At 41.2% G+C, this 22,767-nt stretch overlaps 1 protein-coding gene across 3 annotated transcripts in view; it reads right to left on the reverse strand.

The window, feature by feature from the left end:
- The window catches only part of DYM (dymeclin), a 397,677-nt gene extending 388,392 nt beyond the window's left edge, over window positions 1–9,285 (reverse strand). Inside the window, exon 1 of one of the 3 annotated variants that reach the window (XM_079108988.1) lies at window positions 8,985–9,285. The gene's annotated coding sequence lies outside the window, so the exon portion shown is untranslated. Of the gene's footprint in view, window positions 1–8,881 lie in introns of all 3 variants that reach the window. The other 2 variants (XM_079108986.1, XM_079108987.1) reach the window with 2 other exon arrangements.
- Window positions 9,286–22,767: the final 13,482 nt, after the last annotated feature.

Consider the following 22,767-nt stretch of genomic DNA (forward strand, 5'->3'; position numbering starts at 1 on the left):
AACTCCAATTAAGAAAAATATTATCTATTCCCCACCAAAAATTTTTTTCATTCTTCCCACTATCAAATCTTCATTATGAAAAGTTGTTCTTAATCATTTTAATATTACATTTTCAATCTCATTAATAAAATCTTGTAGAAAATTATTTTCTCCTATTATAAAAGTACCTACATAATATTCTTCATTTTGCCTCCTGAGCCTAAAATATTTAAAATCTAGTTCTTTATAAAAAAATATCTGCTAACTCCTAACCTACATAAACAAATTGAGGCAAAGAAAAGTTAAATAACTTTATAAAGCTAGAACATTATAAAGCTAGAATGTGACACACCAAGTTTCAAACTCAGGCAGTCTGTGTGCAGAAAATATGCTCTTTTTAACTATTACCTCATATTGCTTCATAAGCCAAGAACAGGTCATCATCAAAAAGGTAATAATCAAAGAGCAAGAAAGGACTTTGAAATTAAAAATAGGATAAAAAACTTAACAGAAAGGAGAAAAGAAAAGGTCAATGGGATGAAATAAGGAAACTCCCACAGTAAAGAACAAAAAGACAATGGAAAATGGCAAAAAAAAAAAAAAATAGAAGATTAAAAGACAAATTTAGAAGACCTTATTATATTAATAAGACACACAAAAAAGAGGAAAAACAAAAAAGAGAAACATTACATTTTTGAGTCAGGAGTATAAAAGGTCTAAAGATTTTTACCTTATTTGCAAAGCTAACAAAGAGACAAATCCTCTGGGGTAGGGACAAAAAAAAATTAGTATTCACTACCGTAACAATAGAGTAACATCTTACATCAGTTCCCTGGGCCCTGATTCCCACAGGTCTTCCAAAGTATTTGGTAAAAATTAATATGTTCATGGAAAATTAACCAAATTGGATCAAGTGAGGGGGGAAAGCACCCTATTCACCAGCAATATTTATATTTTCATTTTAATGTACAATAACTATGTTGTCAGTTTTGTGTCTAGATAACAAAATACCTGAAATAATTAATTTATAAAGAAAAAGATTTATTTTGGCTCGGTTTTAGAGGTACTACTAGTCCATGACCGATTGGCCTCATTGCTTTGGGCCTCTGGCAAAACTGCTCATATCACAAGACAGGGAGTGAAGACAGAAAGGAAAGGTCAGAGTCCTATAATCACCCACAGGTACATTCCCCCAAAGACCTACAGACCTCCCAGAAGACCACACCTCTTGAAGATTCCAAAACCTCCCAATGTTTGTTCTAAGCACCACCCAAGTGACCAAACCTTTAACCCATGGAACTTCGGGAAACATGCACAATCCAAATCATAGCAAAGACTCAGGGAAAACTCAACAAAGGTCATACCAAAAAAAGCTAGGGCCTGAAGAATAAGCGAGATTGGACTGCTTGGATGTGAGAGTTGAGAAACTTCCAAAGCAAAAAGAACAGCATGTGTGAAAAAATAGGCAGAACTCATTCAAGGACTGAAACAAGTTCAGCAAGAGACAGTCAAAGTGGAAACCTAAAGCGAGAGAATATAAGCTGATGCTTGATGCTTTGAGAGACTCACTCTGTACTCTGTAACCTACAATCACATTCATCCCAAGACTTCCAGACTAGGGAACTCTACCCCATCAGTGATGAACCCAAATCATCTGTGTCCAGTCCAGAACTGTCTGGTGATTACGGATACATTTTTCTGATTGCATTATCTGGTGTCCCAATGCTACCTCAAATTCAACATGTCTAATACTGAACTGAATGTACATCTTTCACCTATCCACCTCCAATTCCTTTTTGTACCACCTATTCAGATACCCAAGTCCAGAAACCCAAAGGAAGAGAATAAAAACAACTAATATCTATAATATATGTTTGCAAAGTTCAGGAGGCAGGAGGATCACAAGTTAAAGGCAAGCCTCTACAACATAGTGAGAGACCTTCAGCAACTTAGCAAGGCTCTATCTGAATATAAAAAAATAAAATAAAATAAAATAAATAAAAAAGGACTGGGGGGATTAGGGTTGTGGTTCAATGGAAGAGCACTTGCCTAGCATGTGTGAGGCACTGGGTTCAATTCTGAGCACCACACATTAATTAATTAATTAATTAAAATAAAAGGTTCATCAACAACAAAAAATTTTTTTAATTAAAGGACTAGGACTATATAGGACTATATCTCAGTGGTAAAGCAACCCAGGTTCAATACCCAGTACCAAAAAAAAAAAAAAAAAAAAAGTATACATATTGCTAGATAAAAGTATTTTCATTCAATTCTCTAACAAACATATAAATTAAATATGTATCCCATTTTACAGATGACGAAACAGAAGCTCAAAAATTTGAGGAACATGCCAAAGCAAACAAATGACAGAACTGGAATTGAAACCCGAAGTTGTAGAAGTATGTAGATTAGTCTGAAGTCCACAGATAGAAAAACTGGTTGTGAGGTATGGCAGAATATGATCATTGCCTACCCAATTTCCAGTCCTCCCCTACTTTCAGTAACAGAATCAGGATTTTTGAGTACCTTCCTGTTCAGCTAAAGGATACAGTTAAGACTCCTTATGACCCGGTGGTCACTTCTTTGTCCCTTCCTCCTTCCTTGGAACATGGCTATTTAGCTACAACTCCTGCAGTCATCCTGGACCCAGAAATCAAAGGCCATACTCTAGGGATGACAAAGTAAGAAACCACGCAGGGGCTAGGTCTCTGATGTCAGTGAAGCTGCCATACCAATCTTCAATTGTCTACCTCTGGATTTCTTTCACAAGAGAAACAAACTACTACAATTTTGAAGCTATTATTTTTCAGAACTCTGATACTTATTGACAAACCTAATTCTGATACAGGAGGTTTTGAAAGTATTCTAAGAAAAAGGTGAAGGACTGCATGCAATATTTTGAAGGAAGAATTGTCAAAATGCAGTAATTAACTTAACTTAAACTGTCAACGGGTGTGGTGGTGCACACCTATAATCCCAGTAGCCCAGGAGGTGAGGCAGGAGGAGAGAGAGTTCAAAGCCAGCCTCAGCAACTTAGTGAGGCCCTAAGCAATTCAGTGAGGCCCAAAGCAACTCACTGAGACCCTATTTTATTTCTAAATAAAATATAAAAAAGGGCTGACGATGTGGCTCAGTGGTTAAGTTCCCCTGCGTTCAATCTCCAATACCTTGGGCAAACTGGAAATTCATATGCAGCAAAATGAAATTAAACCTCTATCTCTCACCCTGCACAAAACTCAACTCGAAATGGATCAAGGACCTAGGAATTAGACCAGAGACGCTGAACTACACAGAAGAAAAAGTAGGCCCAAATCTTTATCATGTCGACATAGGACCAGACTTCCTTAACAAGACTCCTAAAGCACAAGAAACAAAAGCAAGAATCAATAAATGGGATGGATTCAAACTAGAAAGCTTTTTCTCAGCAAAGGAAACAATCAATAATGTGAAGAGAGAGCCTACAGAGTAGGAGAAAATCTTTGCCACACACACTTCAGATAGAGCACTAATGTCCAGAATCTATAAAGAACTCAAAAAACTTTACACCAAGAATACAAATAACCCAATCAATAAATGGGCTAAGGAACAGGACAGACACTTCACAGAAGAAGATATACAATAGATCAACAAATATATGAAAAAATATTCAACATCTCTAGTAATTCGAGAAAAGCATATCAAAACTACCCTAAGATTTCATCTCACCCCAATCAGAATGGCTATTATCAAGAATACAAGCCCCAACAATAGATGTTGGCAAGGATGTGGGGAAAAAGGTACACTCATACATTGCTGGTGGGGTTGCAAATTGGTGCAGCCACTCTGGAAAGCAGTTTGGCGATTCCTTAGAAAACTTAATATGGATCCACCATTTGACCTAGCTATCCCACTCCTTGGCCTATACCCAAAGGACTTAAAATCAGCATACTACAATGACACAGTCACATCAATGTTTATAGCATCTCAATTCACAACAGCTGGATTGTGGGACCAACCTAGATGAAAGGATAAAGAAACTGTGGTACATATATCATTTTTTTTTTTTTTTCAGTGCTGGGGATTGAACCCACAGCCTTGTGCTTGTGAGGCAAGCACTCTACCAACTGAGCTATCTCCCAGCCCCTGTGGTACATATATACAAAGACACATTACTCAAACATAAAGAAGAATAAAATTATGCATTTGCAGGTAAATGAATGGAGTTGGAGAATATCATGCTAACTGAAATAAGGCAATCCCAAAAAACCAAAGGCTAAATGTTTTCTCTGATAAGTGGATGCTGATACATAATGAGGCGGGGAGTAAGGGAAGAATGGAGGAACGTGGAATTGTGTCGAAGGAAATGAGGTGTGGGGAGGGGTGGGGAGAGGGGGAAGGAAAGATGATGGAATGAGACAAACATCATTATTACCCTATGTACATGTATGATTACATGAATTGTGTGACTCTACATCCTGTACAACCAGAGAAATGAAAAGCTGTACTCCATTCGTATATAGTGAATCAAAATGCATTCTGCTGTCATGTATAACTAAATAGAACAAACAATTTAAAAAGTTCCCAACTCAAAAAAAAAAAAAAAATTGATTGTCAGTCATACAACATACAAAAGATTTTTAAAAATATAATCCCTCCAATGTCCCTAAAGAAGAGTTACAGCAACATTTGGTGCCATTGTTTTTAAATAATGTGATAAAAATTAGAGAAGACATAAAAATGTACTGTCCAAACGTCCTTAAAGGAATGAAAAAAGTCTTTTAGTAAATAAGATCTGTATGTAAAGTTGTTCCCAAGTCTACTAGTTTAGGTTATTTTGTCTAGAAATAAGTAATGTGAAGATAACATACAAACTATTTACAAGTGTGAAATTCAGAGCACTAAGCTCTGCTAAAAACCTTACTAGGGAAAATAAGCTTAAAGGCAGGAGGAGATATTAATTCCCATCACACTTCCTGATTTAAAAGTGTTTTAAGGGGCTGGAGAGATAGCTCAGTCAGAGTGCTTGCTTTGTAAGCACACGGCCCTGGGTTTGATCCCCAGCACCAAAAAAAAAAAGCTTAAAAGTGTATTAAAACATACCAACAGAGTGAGGGTCTTCATATCTAGGAACAGTCAAGACTTCCGAAGCTAAGTAGGAAAGTGGAATCACACCAGGAAGCAGGATATCAAACTAGGTCTTCCAGAAATCCCTGCTACCTTCAAATTAACCTTCTGTTTCAGGAAGGGGAGAGGAGCAAAGACCATCTTGTCTTTATGCTTTTCAGGTCCACAGTACTCAATCACATCCAGCTGAGTCACAAAATGAGAATTTGAGAGGGTGCTTCAAGTCCAAATCTCATACCAGCTCATTCTGCCTAAAAAATAGTCTCTTTACTTTAAGAGTCCTCTCTTCCTGCTGAATTATAAGTGCCTTTATCTCCCATTAGGACAAAGAGTCCCTGTCCTCTCAACCTGTACACAGCAAACATCATTGCCCCAGAGTATCATAGATACACACACACACACACACACACATACACACTGATTACAGGTATACAATATTTCAAAAACATGAATATGAAAGAGACGAAATTGAAATACAGAAAAACTTTACGTGCATTATATTATTTCATACTTTTAAAGGTCTCACTTTACCAAAACCAGTACCATAGGTGCATTTCCCAAGTATCTGTTCAGTTAGTAGGGAAAAAAGGCAACAGTTGACTCTAGCTCTAACCATTATCTACTATCATATATGAAAGATGGCATTCTTGTTGCATTTGCAGAGCAAAGAAAACCACCTACATTCTGAAGCCTCAACAAAACATTCCAAAACACACTGGGGCAGGCAGAAAAACAAATCCAAAGATGTCCACTTCTTAATCTGTGGAACCTGTGATTGTTACCTGCAAAAGGGACTTTCCAGGTGTGATTAAATTAATGACTTTTAGCTGGGTAGATTATCCTGGACTATCCAAGTAGGCCTAATCCCATCACCTAGGTCCTTAAAAGCAGAAAATTTTCCCCAACTGTCATCAGACAAGTGTTGACAGAAGAATGATCAGAGAGATGCATCACTGGTGTCTTTGAAGATGGAGAAAGGGAGACATAAACCAAGGAAAGTGACAGTCTCTAGAAGCTGGATGAGGCAAGGAAATGAATTCTCCCCTTGAAAATTTCAGAAAGGAACAAGGCCTTGCTGACACCCTGATTCTTGCCCACTGAGACCCATTTTGGACTTCTATAGAAGTATAAAATAATACATCTATGTTATTTCAAGCACTAAATGTGTGATAATACATTATTAATCATAGAAAAGTAATAAACACACAGTAAATGACTTTTCACAATATGTAAAATTATCTGGAGGGGAAAAGCACAATCAAATTTCCCAAATATTTAGAGCACAATAAGAGTTAGTTGTGCATACTGCAGAATATTTCACTTCTATTTCTCTCCTGCCATCACAAAATTCCATTCAGTAGAAAGCCAGCAACACCTATAACCCTAGTGACTTGGGAGGCTGAGACAGGAGGATCACAGGCTCAAGGTCAGGTTCAGCAACTTAGCAAGACCCTGCCTCAAAATAAAAAATAAGAAAAATGTCTAGGGCTATAGTTCAGTGGTAAAGGATCCCTGGGTTCAATCCCCAGTACCAGAAAAAAGAAAAAAAAAAAAAAAAAAAAAGGGGAAAACAAGGAAAAAGAAAAAAAGCTAGCAAATGTGTCTTCAAACTTTTGCACTGAATGAGCTATTTTATTTTTTTAAATGGAAAATTAGGAAAGGAGGATCTACAGAAAACAATCAAGAGACAGTTACATTGTATTCTTCAGTCAAATATAAAAGTGTTTGCACTGTTTTCCCCCTGTATCAAATGGATACCATAAAAAAAAAAAAAAAAAAAAAAAAAAGTCCTGTAGAGTGCATTGGCAAATACCTGTAATCCCAGTTATGTGGGAGGCCAAAGCAGAAGGATCACAAGTTCCAGGTTAGTCTGGGCAACTTAGTGATACCCTATCTCAAACTAAAAAATACACAGGGTTATGGGATATAGTTCGCTCACAGAGTACTGGGTTAAATTCCCAGAACAGGGAGAGGGGAAATCTTTCTAGATAACATTAAGATTTATTATTAATTTTTGTGTGACAAGGTATTATGAGCACATTAAAAGGAGAGACTGATCAATCTTTCATAGATTTATACTGAGATATTTACAAATGAGATGGTATGCTAGGTCTGCTTTAAAATAATTGGAGTTGGGGGATAGGAATGAATAGGAATACAGTTGAAATTAATTGCCAGGAGTAAATCACTGTTGGAGTTGGGTAATGGGGTACTTGGGAATACATTATATTATTTCACTGTTTGCTTTTGGTTTTTTCTTTTCTTCTTTTTTCAGGGCCTCATACATGTTCAGCAAGTTCTCTACCACTGAGTTACACTTCCAACCCATCTAAACTTTTCTATAAAAGGAACTAAAACAAAAAAGACCTTGACCTATCATAATAATATAGACTTCTCAATACCTGAATTGCCTTCATATTAATATTGCTCTACCTCAATTCTCTACAACTTGCAATTGATAGTTTTATCAAGTATTCTTTAACTTCAACTCATTTTACCCTATTTACTAATCTTATCAGCTTAAGCAAGTCCCCTAGCCTCTAAAAAACTGGTTCTTCATTTGCACAATGGGAATATTCATACTTACTCAGACTATCTGAGTTGCTAAGAGGATTATCCAAGATAAAAACTCCAAAAGTAAGATAATCATTCTAGAAATCCATATATTCTTAAATTTCATCATCTGCAGCAACCATTCACCTCTTTCTATAGAATTTCTTCCCTTCCACCTACATTTCTGTTGAGCCCTCAAGAGCTCAAGCACCTGCGTCTCTCTTGCAAGATTACACTCCTTTCCACTGTCTCCACCCGTTTTCATATCTTCAGTCCAGCACTTGCTCTCCACAGGACCTCTGACCAATCTCGACTATCCCCTTTCAAGGATTCCATACATCTGACCCTAATCTTTCCTGGGTACCTCCTCTGCTGGCCGTATTACAATAATGCTCTCACCTCCCTACCCCTTTGCAGTACTCTGATTATCTTTATCACCCCAATAGCCTCAAACCCCACTACTGCCATCGCCCCTGCTTCCACAAACACCTTTCACCCTTCAATTACAACACAACTGCTGCCCTGCGGTGGCGCTGGTCTCTAATCCCACCAGTTCAGAAGACTGAAACAGGAGGATCTCAGGTTCAAAGTCAGCCCCAGCTATTTAGTGAGGCCCCAAGAAACTGAGACCTCAGTCCCAAAATAAAATCAAAAGGGCTGGAGATGTGGCTCAGTGGTTAAATGCCCCTGGGTTCAAACCCTGACACACACACACACACACACACATACAAAAGTAAAATACGCGAATATGTGGAGACAGAAAAGACGATAGTTGCGGGGGTCGGGGGCGGGGATAAAGTGTGCCTGCTAACAGGTACGGGCTTCTTTCGGGGTGAGAAAAATGTCCTGGAATTAATGGTAAGGTTGCACAACCAGGTGAATATACCAAAAGCCACGGAGCTGTACTGTAGTTGTACTTTTAAAAGGTGAATTTTATTATATCTCAATAAAAGTATATATGTCAAACACACAAACGCTACTGCTCACCCTGCCCACCACACGCCCATTTGTCAGGCCAACATCACCCCATCTCCGGAAGCACCGACTTGCCCTTGGGTATCCCCCAACTCCCACCCCAGACGGACCGAGGTCCCTCGCACTCTCGCCTCGCACACCCCCTCGGGCCCGCCGGGGAGGGGAAGAGAGGCCCGGCTCCAGCGGCTCAGCACGGCCCCGGGGGTGGCCCAGGCCCCTCCGATAGGAAAGTGTCCCTTCTCCCCCGGCTGGCGGAGCTGCCACTCACCGCCCGACGCGGCCGGGAAGGGGAGGTGTCCGGAACCCGCTCTGACAAGGGGCGGTTGCCGCGCTGCGGGGTCCGCGCTGCCAGGGGCGGCGCCACAGCCCACCTGTCTCAGCCCGCGGGAGCTCCGCTCCGGCCCCACGAACGGCGGGCGGATTGCAAGAGGGCGTCAGAGAAGCGCGGTCCCGCCGCAGCCCGGGTGGCGCACCTCAGCTCAGGCCTCCATGTTTCCACCTCTCTGCGGCTCCGATTCGGGCTCCGGCTGTGAATGGGTTCCGACTAGGCTCCAACCCCGGCCGGGTCTGTGCGGAGGCCGGGGGCGGGGGGCGGGGGAGAGACGAGGGAAGCGACCGAGAACGCGACGAAGGACCGAACGGCCGGGCGCGCGCCGGCGGGCGGTCCCTTGGCGCGAGGCGCACAGGCTTCTGGGAAATGTAGTCCTTCGGGCGTGGCTTGTGTCTCCGCGTCTCCCCGGCAACCGCCCAGCCACGTGGCAGCACCTTGAAACCGCAAAACTCGACTTCCCAGGTGCCTTAACTATATATATAGGCTCCTGTTAATTCCAACAGGCTAACCATCCCAATGTCAAGCAGTTTCTTGTGGGGCTCTGAAGAATTGAGAAATGGAAAAAACAACTTTTGATGGAGGCAACTGGAAGGTCTAAACCTGCCTGCAGTAAGGAAAATCAATATGGTGTAGTGCCAGAAGAACAGAAGTTGAAGCCAAATAGGTTGAAGTTACCTTAATGACAACCTTAAGCAATTAAACTTTTCCTCTCCCAGCCAGTTTCTGCATCTAAAATATATACATGATGATTACTGACATTACAATAATAATTAACCATTCACATTGAGTTTTCTATCTGCGATGCACTGTTACTCCTCCACATAACCCTATGAAACCACTCTCATTTCTATTGTATAGTCAATAGTTCTCAGTAAAATATGAACAGATGCTAAATATCCTTTTCCAATATTAACTGCCTGTAAATTCAGAGTCCGCAGAAGAACAGGAAAATATACTAAAACACAAGATGCCTGGGAGCCTAGCTAAAAAGAGGTGGGCACTAATGTGCAGCTATTGTAAAGAATGCTATGGATGAATGTTTATTTGAAAACAATATATACTGAGTACAAACAGTATTCATAGTATTATCTAATTTTTGTAAATTAATTATATTTATAATACCTAATATATGTTCCCAGGGGAAGAGAGGTTAAAAGAATATTAACAATATGCATGGGGCTGGGGAGATAGCTCAATCGGTAGAGTGCTTGCCTTGTAAGCAGAAGGCCCTGGGTTCGATCCCCAGCACCCAAAAAAAAAAAAATATGCAACTTGGGATCATGATTGTATCATTAAATTTTATTTTCCCTATATGTTGTCTAATTTTTCTGCAATGGATATTAATTACATATATAATATTATTTTTAAATTATAGCAAAAAGAGAAGCAGGCACCAAATCCAAAGTAATTTGTGATTTTGCCTGCGCACACTCTTCCTCCAAATTGACCCAGAAACAATTATGAACCTTACTTTTGAACTGGCTTTATGGATCAAGAAGCAGCATATTCTACTTTAAGGTGATCCTAATAGGGAAATTTTATATTCCCTCTCTTTTGTATTTTCAGATGGTGTTAGTCAACTTCTGGTGGCTGCAGCAGGATACTCAAAATAAACAACTTCAAAGAAGTAAAGATTCATTTGGGGTTGTGGTTTCAGAGGTTTCGATCCATGGTCATTTGGTCCTATCACTTTCTGCCTGTGGTAACTGAGTAGATCATGATGCAGCTGCATGGGAAGGGATGCTGCTCACCCCATGAGGGCTGGAAAGCAAAAACAGAGAGGAGAGGACAGAGTTAAAATATCCCCTTCAAGGAACATCCCCTGTGACCTAACTTCCTTCCCTAGGGCCCCACCTCCTTAAAGTTCCACCATTTCCCAATAGTGCCACAGGCTGGGAACCAAACCTTTAGCAACATGGGTCTTGGGGAACATTTAAGAGTCCAACCATGACAAATGACTTGAAATTAAAAGGATCTTGCCATTGTTCCTAGGCAACTCTCATAATGATGCTAGGTGAACTTCCTAAGTCACAGGGTAAAATTAGGAATGGTTCTAACAATACAGGAAGTCTGAATTGGAACAGCAGTGCTTCAGTAACTTTTCAGTAACTTAGTATACATGTAAAATGCTAAGTATTATCCTTGTTCACTAACTTTCAATACTACCTGAAGAAATAATCATGATACTTTGACCGACTTCTTCAATGTGTCTAGTTAGTGCAGCTACATCCACAGGCAAGTCATGAAAACCTTCCACCAAATCATCAGGGTGTCCTGGATTGGATCCCAGAATCCAAAAACAAGGCAACAGTGGAAAGACTGATGAAATCCAAATGAAGTCTGAAGCTCAGCTAAGTGTATTGTACCTATGCCAATTTTCTAGTTCTGACAAATATCTCTTTATTACATAAGATGTTAACATTAAAGGAAGATGGGCAAAGAATATACAATTCTTTCATGAATCTAAAATAATTCTATGTGGTTGTCAGAATAGTGTCCACCCATTAATCCCCATAGCCTATGAATATGTTAGGTTACACAGCAGAGGAAATTAACCTTGCAGATGGCATTGAGATGGCCAATCAGTTGAATTTACATAGGAAGATTATCCTGGGCTATCAATATGGGTCTACTGCAGTCTTGAAAAGTAGAAGAGGAAGACGGAAGTCAGAGGAAGGTAGCTGCACATCAGAGTGAGGCAATGTGAGGACCAGGTACTACTGGCTTGGAAGATGCAAGAGCCCAGGAATGTGGGCAGTTGCTTCTAGAAGCTGGAAAAGGCAAGAAAAAATTATCCAGAAGTGCACTCAGCCTTGCCAGTGCCCTGATTTTAACCCAATGAGACTGTGACATAGGGGCTGGGGAGATAGCTCAGTGGGTAGAGTGCTTGCCTTGTAAGCACAAGGCCCTGGGTTTGATCCCCAGCACCCCAAAAAAAAAAAAAAAAAAAAAAAAAAGAAAAAAAAAAAGAGAGAGAGAGACTGTGACATAGTTCAAATTTAACAGAACTATAAAATAGTAAATGTGTGAAATGTGTGTAGTCGTAAGTCACTAAGTTTCTGGAGATGTGTTATAGCAACCGCAGAAAATAAATACATTCAAAAATTGGAAGTGTAATAAAACTGGGGAAAAAAACCCACTTCCAAATGACTGCCCATCTCTCCAACACGTTTCCTATCTGGGATTGTACAATTGTTCACAGTACTGACAAAGTAATCATAGAACAGAAGATGCACCCCAAAACGTTATACTTTGCTTTGGAAGACAGGCAATAGTTATTTGTTTATGCAGCAGCATACTTACAACATTTCCCTGTTGGTTAGATGATTATGGAGAACAACTATACTCCAGAAAGAAAAACCAGGGAAACAATGACCTGTGAGACACTGGATAGGGTCCAGAATTGCAGTCCAGTGTAACCTCTTCTTCCTTCTCACTGCTCTGCAACTTTCCAACAAGATACTGTCATCCTCAAAAGGAGGACCTGTGCCTGCAGTGTAGGGTTTCCATTTGGTTCGTTCATTCATTCATTCATTCATTCATTCATTCATTCATTCATTCATTCATTCAGCAAATAGCAACTCTGTCAGCACTATTTCAGACCCATCCTAACCTTATAGAACCTAAGGACTAGTGGAGGAAAATAGGCTTTACGCAAATTAAAATTTCATTAGATTATCACAAAAGAAAAAAATAGCCAGGACAAGTTAGTATCTAGCCCCAAAGGAATTGCTTTTTGAGAAATAAATGCTGAAAATGAACTGGGAGTGGCACATCAGAATATTCTTCAACATTGTTATAACAGAATTTACATCTGTGCAACTGAAACTTACATTGGTATTACAGCAAACAAACAGAACTGACCTAAATGAATGGTTACTCCAGAGATACTAAATTCCATCATGGCTCTTTAGAAGTAAACGTTTCTGAAAGCCATTTAATGGCCTTGGCTATGGGTTCATGATCCTATTTTGATTCCACACCAATTCAAGATTTTGTTTATTTTCCATTATGAATTTCTAACTTTATTTTTTTGATCAGAGAATAATACTTTGTAGTACATCTATCTTTTTAAGTCTGTGAGACTTAATTTGTGATCTAATATACAGTTTGTCCCAGAGATTGTACCACATGTACTTCAGAAGAATATACGGGCTGGGGATATAGCTCAGTTGGTACAAGTCCCTCGGTTCAATCCCCAGCACTGCAAAAAATAAAATAGAATAAAGTAAAATAAAATAAAATAAAAGAATCCACATGCTGCCCACATTGAGTGGGACTTATGAACACAGCTGTTAGTTCTAGGTATTCCTCATGCTGTTCAAGTCTTCTATTTCTGTATCTTATATCTGGAGATTTTATCCATTATTGAGAATGGGATGTTAAAGTCTGCAACTATTATTATAGGAATATTTAGTACTCCTTCAATTCTGTCAGTTTTTGCTTCCTATACATTATAAGGTATGATTATAGTATTTTTGGTAATATCCACTGATCTTCAAGGTATCTATTTTCTGAGATATACATTTAACTGAAAAAAAGACAACCAAAAAGTGCATGTTGCATATACCATTTACCATTAAAAAGAGAAAATAAAGTACATACATATACCTGTATTTTCTTGGGCAAACAGAAACTATGTCTGGATGATAAAGAGACTGGCAACTTTGACAGCCTCCTGGGAGGGAAACTGGGTGCTTGGTAACCATGAGAAAGAGAGAAATCTTGGTCTGCTTATACTCTTGTCTTGTGAAGTTTGTATCTAGTGAACTTATCACCTACTCTAATAATAATAATAATAATAATAATAATAATAATAATAATAATAAAATAAGTACAATTTAAAGTTTTTAAATTCTGCATACTGAAAACTTAAAAAAAAAAAAAAAAAGCCAGATAGGATGTGGTTCAAGTTCAAAAGAGCCTTGAAAAGAGCCTTGAAGGTATTAGAAAACTAAATTCAGTAAGTAGGGCAGGCAGCTGAAAGAGTTCACTTGTATTCTGGGAAGGTCAATTTAGATGTAATATAGTAAAAGGCAAAGAGTAGCAGCAGCTACTTATTCATTTGTTATTTTGTTTATACCTTTCTTCTTAAACTACTTAAGATGACTTGCAAATGTGTACATGAAATACACAAAATCGCAACATTAAAAACAAGAGGAAAAGAAGTATAGGAACATAAAATAGAAACAGTTGGGGAAGTCACCTGTCCTTCAAAACCTTCTCTGCTAAACTTTTCATAACTACTGGTTTGCAAGGTCGGAGTGCAGCTTTACTGTATTGCAAGTTAAATATTCATCAGAAGCTGATCGCTGTGGTACGTGCCTGTAATCCCAGCCATTTGGGAAGCTGAGGCAGGAGGATTGCAAGTTCAAAGCCAGCCTCAGCAACTTAGTGAGGGCCTGAGTAATTTAGTGAGATTCTGTCTCAAAATAAACATAAAAAGGTCTGGGGATGTGGCTCAGTGGTTAAGCACCCCTAAATTCAATTCCTGGTATAAAAACAATTAAAACACACACACACACACACACACACACACACACACACACACACATTGGAGCTGCAGGGGGCTGAATTTCTTTTTAGAAGGTAAAGAGCCAAAAACTGACCTATACCTAAGAGGACATGCCACAAGCAACACCAAGAATGCCCCCAAGTCCCCAAGTTATTGTCTCAAGTCTGTTCCAGAAAGAGTGCTCAGGTTTGCACATTCCTGAGAAAGAAGAGCAGAATGTAGAGCCAGACAGATCTGGGTTAAGTTCAGAATAAGTTCATAATTTACATCCTGAGTGACTTCGGGCAAGCCGCTTCACCTCTCTGTGCCTCAGTTTTCTCCTGAAAAGGTAGTCAGAAGAGGTTGACAAGGTAGGGAATGTGAGCAGTTAAACAAGTCCCTTCATTTTAGAGATCAGGAATTGAATCCTAGGAACACGAAAGAACCCCAACAAGAACACTCAGTCAGTAAGCTGAGTTAACGACTGGGCAGGCTCCTGAGGTAGCATCATGGAAGCTCTGCCCGATGCTTTGGTAGTGAATTTCCTGCAGTGCCGGCTGTTAGCAGTCAGTCAGATAGTCTGAATGCTCAAAAGGCAGTGTGACTCAGCTGCTACTTGGGGCACAGAGGCAGGAGGATCACCAAGTTCAAGGCCATCCTAGGCAACTTAAAGAGACTCTGTCTCAAATCTTAAAACAATGAACATACAATAAATAAATAAAAAGGCAGTGACTCCAGTGTTCCTGGGTGTCACCTGCCTGACACAGTGGGAGGCTACATCACTAGTTCTCCTTCCTGCAGGAGAGCATACCTTCAGCCTTTCTTTTCCTGAGCCCTGAGGCCATGCCAATACCCAAGGTCCAGAACTGTTCTCTGCCTGAGAGGAGCTATTTATTGCAGCACTACTGGAGAATCCTAGGGAGGGGGCATGGGCAGCTGTGATGTCCTCTTCTTTCTGGGAACAAATTAGTAAAAGTCACAAACATATAATAGTTAATGTTGTATCAAAAACTCTTGCCCATGTTAGGTACTTTTCTAAAATTTTCAGCTGTATTAATTAACTGAATGGTCATTAGGAACTTTCAGACTAGTTTTGCTATGGTTTCAATGTATGAGTGCCTCCAAATTTCACACACTGGAACTTAACCCCAGGTGATGGGATTTAGAGGTGAAGACTTTTAGGGTGATCCAGCCACGAGGGCTCCACCTCTATAGAAGGAAGTAGTACCTTCTTAAAAAAGCTTGATGGAACTAGCTAGGCCTGTTTTGCTCTTCCACCCATCTGCCATTGGAGCATACAGCAACTGAACCTCTAGTGCCTAGATCTTGGACTTCCTAGCTTCCAGAATGGTGAGAACCAAATTTTTGTTTTTTCTAAATGCCCCAGTCTGTGGTATTTGGGTATCGTAGCACCAACAGACTAAGACAAGGGACAATCTCTCTTACCCATAGTTTAACTTCCCACAGTTTCAGTTACCCACAAAGTCCAAAAATACCAAATGGAAAATTCCAGAAATGAACAATTCATAAATTTAAAATTGTGTGCCATTCTGAGCCCCACGATGAACTTCGGTGCCATCCTTCAAGCCCCTCTTAAGGGGGCAAGTCATCCCTTGTCCTGCATCTCCACGTTGGGTACACCATCTGCCCACCTGCAGTCACTGAGTCTGTTTTCAGATCAGCAGTTGCAGTAGTCACGCCCGTGTGTGAACACTCACGCTCGACTTCCTCAGAGTCAGTCTTTCTAGTTAAAATGAGATGTAAAACGTGACTGCGCTGGTCTGGGGCTGTAGCTCCGTGCTAGAGTGCTTGCTTTGCTCCTATGAGGCACTGGGTTCCATCCTCAGCACCACAGAAAAATAAGTAAATAAAGTTCTAAAAAAGGTGACGGTACTACCTGGGTATGTTGGTTTGCTAGATACCGCAGACTGAGTGACTAAACCAGGCATCATCTCACAATTTGGGTGGCCAGAAGACCAAAATCAAGGCATTGCCCTGGTTGGTGGCTTCGGATGATTCTGAGGGATGACCCGCCCATACTTCTTTCCAGCTGCTGGAGGCTTGCTGTCAACTTTTAGCACTTCTCAGCTTGTAAATTGATACGATACCTTTATTTTATTTATTATGCCAGCCCCTGGCATTTCTCAGCTTGTTAGGATGCCCCCCGTTTCTGCCTATATCTTCACGTGTGTGTGTGGGAGTTGGGGGGACTCAGAGTTCCCCTTTTTATAAGGACATCAGGCATATTGGATTAGGACCCACCCTATTGACCTCATTTTAGCCTAATTCTATATGCAAAAATCCTATTTCCAAATAAGGTCACAATCTGAGGCACTGGGGATTAGGACTTAAACATAGGAATTTTGGAATTTTTGGAATTTTGGAAAGACAAGTCAATCTCTAGCAAACCTGGTTTGAAGAATTGTAACTGACATCAGAGGGCTTGAGCAGATTTATTTACTAGTGCCCTTGACCAAAGTAGATAAAACTTGTTTTCACTCATGTCTTACAGAAGCATGTGATTATACAATAATGAGATTGCTAGTCTCTCTAGGAAAAGTGAAACTTCCTGGAAGCCAACAGCATGGGCCTATAGGATTTGTGACTTAGTCCATGCTATGCTACATTTTGTGCAGATTGGAGGGGGAAGGGGTGGTGTTTAGAGCACAGAGCACAGAAACAACAGTGACCCAGCCTTCCAGTTTCTCTCGAGTCATCAGGTGACCTAGCTGTTTGACCTGTTCACTGAAATTGCCCTTCCAATTCCACTAAAGTGGCAGGGAAAGAGGTTTCAGTAATGTGTTAGTTCAGCATTTGGTAATTTCTTATTGTATTACATTTTTTCCTATTAGTTCCAAAACATTTAGCAAACGTGTCCTCCATGGTACTATGGAAGGTGTCAACATAATGACAGTTGTAGTCTAGAAGGAACTCACCATCCTGTGACAGATACAGTAGGTAGGAGGCTCCCCGAGTACAAGGTCACCTGTATGGAAAGCTTTGAGAGGAGCTTACAGCCTTGAGAGGCAAGAGAGGCCTGAAGAGGAGAAAGGGAAAGACTGCCGGAAGTGAGGGCAGAATGGGCAACTCAACACAGTCTATGCTGCCTCCTACAGGTGCCAATGAACCCGAGTCTATTAAAGACTCAACATGCGCCTTCTTAAAAAGGAAGTGCTCAGTGAGAGATTATGGAAGATAAAAGATATTCCTTTGACACATTCATCGGAAATAAAAGAGCATAGAGAGCCAGGCATGGTGGGGCATGACTCCAAGTCCCCGTGACTCATTGGGCAAAGGCAGGAGGATCAAAAGTTCCACATCAGACTCAACTCTTTATTGAGACTCGGTCTCAAAATTAAAAAAATTAAAAAGGGCTGGGGATGTAGCTCAGTGATAGAAGGCTACTGGGTTCAATCCCAAGCACTGCAAAAATAAATAAATTAAAATTCACTTGTTAAATTAGCTTACATTTTTATTAACTTTTACACAGCAAACTGACAAATGTTAAGGACATATCTAAGTATTTACATGTGTATATATCTGGTAACCACCTCTCATATCTAGAGATAGATCATTTCCAACAACCTAGAGAGCTCACTCATTCTCCTTTTCAATCAAAATCCTCCAGAAGTAACCACTATTCCTACCACATAGTTTTGCATTCATTCACATTTCACTGCTGCATAGTATTCCAATATATCTATATTTCACGGATTTTTGGTCATAAAGTAATTGCTGTTTGGCTCTTAGATCCCTTGATCAGATGAGCTAAGCAAACTTGCCTCTATCATTTAATTAACCCAAAATGGTATGTGTAAGGAATTCCACGAAAACCACAGCCGGACCTGGGAAATCACATAGGGGAGTTAAGCAAACAGTGTCTCCCTGCAGGGTAAGAGAGAAAATGAGAGGAAAAGAAAGAGAATGAAAAGGGCGCACGCTAGAGAGAGTGAGAAAAGCGAGGAGGAGAAAGAAAGTGAGTTAGGCGGAGAGAAAAGCAAGAGAGAAAAGATGGCGGTTGAATTCCGCAGGGCTAACAGGGGACAACATCAGAGAAGGATACTTGCAAGCTGACTGATGAACCAACAGCTAGCTAGGATGTTCACAGATTGACAAGTGGTTGGGAGGCGGGGAAAATGGCGGCAAGGGAAAGGGCAGGGGAGCAGCTTTATACATTACAGTATGATTCCACAGTTCACTCAGTGGCATTTTTTGAAAATCACATAGAGCATTATTGGCATCAGATCTGCCATTTTAGGTTGGGAGCCATTTTTACCTATGGGGCTCCTAAATTTCAATCCTGACGCAATGCCGCTTAGCTTCCCGTAAAACGTAGAGGTCAACCCCACTCCAGCCCATGATGTAACCCCTAGGAAAAATTCGTATTGAACAGACACGCTGCTGCTCTCCCCAGGGGGTCAGCCTTGTTGATTGGCCCATGTGCTACTGACAATAAATCTCTTGTGTGAGACTTCGGTGTGTGGCATGGTGCTTGGACTCTGTTCAGACTTTGCGCATGTCCTTTCATCATTATAATAGAGTTTCACGTGGGTGTGTGCGTGTGTCAATGGGGATTAAGCCCAGGGCTGCTTTACTACTTCCTTTTAATTTTTTAATTAATTAATTAATTTTGATTGAACACAGGTGCTTCACCACTGAACTACATCCCTAGTCCTTTTTCTTTTTAAATATGAGACAGAGTCTCACTAAGTTGCTTAGGATCTCACTACAATGCTGAGGCTGGCCTTGAACTTGTGATCGTCCTGTCTCAGCCTCCTGAGCTGTTGGGATTAAAGGTATAAGCCGCCGTGCCTGGCCCTTTTTTATTTTTATTTTGAGACAGGTCTCCCTAAGTCAACAAGGCTGACATTGAACTTGTGATCCTCCAGCTTCAGCTTCCCCCCACAAGTAGCTGGGGTTACAGGTGTGAGCCACTGTGCCAGCTATAACTAAATTTTATTACACCAATCAATTTATTCTTCCTACCCTAAATGGACTTTTGTGGGGGTTTTGCTTTGTTTGGGCTATTACTATGCAATGCTTCTAATAACACTCTCAGAAACGTATTCTCGTACACACCTTCTGGCACACAGGAACTGTTTCCTCTGGGATCTAGACTCTGGGAATGGAATGGCTGCATCGCAGTGTGAGCACGTTTAACTTTGCCAGTTGTTCCTGACAAAACAGTTGAACCAATTTCCACTCCCAGCACCAGTAGGAACCTCCCCTGCTCTCCAGCCTTGCAACAGTCGATCTTTAATTTTAGCTGTCCTGGTGGTTTCTCCCTATGATTCTAATTCAAATTTTCCTGTGAAACATGTGTTTTCATATTTGTGGGCCTCTCCTTTTCCCTCTTCTCTGAAATATACCATTTCTTTAGCTGTCTTCCTTACCCTTCCCCTATCTGAAATCATTTCTAGCCAGCCAACTTGGAGTCAGAAATGCCTATGCTGAGTACTCTTTATATTTCAAGATTATAAACTTTCCAGACAATAGGACATTGATGGGTGGTGACATGAGATTCAGATCCACAGTGGGTTCTTCAAGTGTGATATTGTAACATAGATTTTTGGGTTTTGTCCCTGGTTCCCAATTCATAATTCCCTCCCCCAAACAGGACATAACTAGAATTTCTCTCCCTCCAAAATGGGTCAGAGAAAATATCTTCCCCCACCTTTCTATCTTGGAACCGGCTACAAAGAAATTCTCTGACTTAGCCAGGTGCAGTGGCACATGCCTTTACTCCCAGGGACTCAAGAGGCTGAGGCAGCAGGATCTCAAATTCAAGGCCAGCCTCAGCAACTTAGCAAGGCCCTAGCAGCTTAGGGAGACCCTGTCTCAAAAATTAAAATAGTCTGACTTACTATTGTCAACAGCAGGTCACAGGACCCTACTTATTCCAGAGGGGTCCTGCTCTGAATCCTGGAGAGAGGGCAGCTGCCCAGAGAGGCCAAGAAGACTAGGTGCTGTTTCCCCACCTAATCTATGAGCATTTGATCATACCCTGTGGGGAGCCATCATGTTTAGCAGAATCAGACCTGGCTGAGCCATGGGATATGGAGGTCTGACTCCCAGGAACTGGTAGTCACGAGAGACTCTTTCAGCTAGCCAGGGAGTAGGTGGCCCTGTACAGAGGTGGCTCACCCCTGAGGAATACTAAATCTCTAAGCAAATGGCTTCCCTAACTCCACCCCATCCTGTTCCTCACAGAAGAAGCTCCTTTGGGTCTGGACCTCTTTACCTGTGGGACTATAAATAAATGTGAAGGTGGGCTTCTCCATCTTGTTGGAGGCCAGATCTGGTATGGCCCAGTCCACCACACCCCCCTCCACTTGACGATTATTGGCTCTTGTGTTTATTGATTAGATAGATTATTAGTAATTAATTGATAGCCAGCACTGTCATTCTGCGACAGAAACTCTTCCCCTTTTCATGCGGGATGTGGAAAACTGCCCACAGTACATCACATTTTGACACCAATGTCCATGTTTCAATCATATTTGTGTAATGAAACCTTCACAAAAATTCCAATGGACAGGATTTGGACACCTTCTGGATAACCAAACAGGTGGAGATTCCTGGGGTTCCTCCCAGAGAGGGCATGGAAGCTCCACGCCCCTTCGTTTTACCATACCCTGTTCACTTCATCTGTATCCATTGTAACGTCCTTGATAATGAACCAGTATGTTTCCAAGAGTTCTAGGAACCACTTGGGCAAGGGGTGGGTGGGAACCTGATTTATAGCCAATTGATCAGAAGTACAGGTAAAACAATTTGGGGCTTGCAACTGGCATCTCAAGAGGGGGCAGCTGGGGGAGCCGAGCCCTTCACCTGCAGGATCCAAGGCTATCTCCAGGTAGACTGAATTAGAGGACACCCAGCTGGTGTCTATTGCTGCAGAATCACATAATTTGGGTGTGGTAGAAGTGACTTGTCAAATGAGAAAATCTGAGATTGACTTGGGGTTGATTTTCCTCAGCACATCAGTAATTAAAGGGTTAGAATCATTAGGAAAGTGGCCAAACATGGCAAGCAGACTTTTTAAAAATATATATGTATTTTAGTTGTAGATGAACACAATACCTTTATTTTATTTATTTTTAATGTGGTGCTGAGGATCGAACCCAGTGCCTCACACGTACTGGGCAAGTGCTTCACCACAGTCACGACCCCAGACTTCTAAGATGGTTCCCTAGATTTCTGGTCCCTGGTAGAAATCATGCGTCATCTCCCGAACATCAACCAAATACTGATCTAGGTGCTGCTGTGAAAGAATCTTGAAGATTGATTTCATATTAGTTGAACTTCAACGAGGGAGATCACGTACAAAGCCTGACTTGGTCACAGACGCCCTCAAAAGCGGATTTCCCCACTGGCCCCAGGTTAGAATCCAAAGGAAAGTGCTCCGGCAAGGCAGGAAGAAAGTGAACATCAGTGGGGAGCGCACTGTGGGGCTGTGTGCGAAGGAACGGGAGCGGCCTCGAGGGCTGAGAGGCCCTGGTTACCTCGAGGGAAACCCAGGGCCAGCAAGCTATGGAGAGGGCCCTGGGCCTTCATGAAAACCACAGAACATAACCACAGCCCTGATGTTGGCCTGCCAAAACCCTAAGCAGAGAATCCAGCTATGCTATGAGGCCCTCCAACTCACCCGAAACTGTGAGATAATACATTTGTTGTTAAGGCCCCTGAGTTTGTGGTAATTTGTAATATAACAATAAAAAGCAACTACACCAATGAAATATGAATTAACACCTGCCAAATGGCCAAGTCAGGAGCAGAACCCCATGTGCGGTTGTGCGGGTGTGTAATGCAAAGACCTAGGGGAATCGCTTACGTTGTTGTTCATTGTGCCTTCTGAAATCGCCCAGTGCACATGTGGCACAACTGTACCCAGTAGATCTGCAGGGACTCCACTCTTGCCCTATTCCTGCACCTGGACCACCTCTTTTGTTCTTAGTGAAAATGAGAGGATTGGGTTAGAGGTACACTAAGGGCCAGACAAGCCCAACTCCTGGAGTGTTTAGTGTATTTTGTGAATACTTCACTACACATTGGCCATTCACAGTTCATTTGCAGTTCTTAACCTTCTCAATTTCAACCTCTCCCTTCACTTGAAAAATCTGAAATTCCTTATGCTTTCAATTTAAAATTACTCTTGTCATCAGATGGGGGTTTAAGGAGGCCCCTCCAAAGAGAATGGGACCTCAACTTGGCCTGGGTGGGTTCTTGATATTCAACATTGAAATTTCAGGAGGCAAGGCAGAAGCAAAGATTTATTTAAGCATAGCGAGTGTACACACCCAAAGGCAGGGTTTGGGAACCCCACCTC

Source organism: Sciurus vulgaris, assembly GCF_902686455.1.
Source record: "Sciurus vulgaris genome assembly, chromosome: 13".
NCBI classification, from domain to species: domain Eukaryota; kingdom Metazoa; phylum Chordata; class Mammalia; order Rodentia; family Sciuridae; genus Sciurus; species Sciurus vulgaris.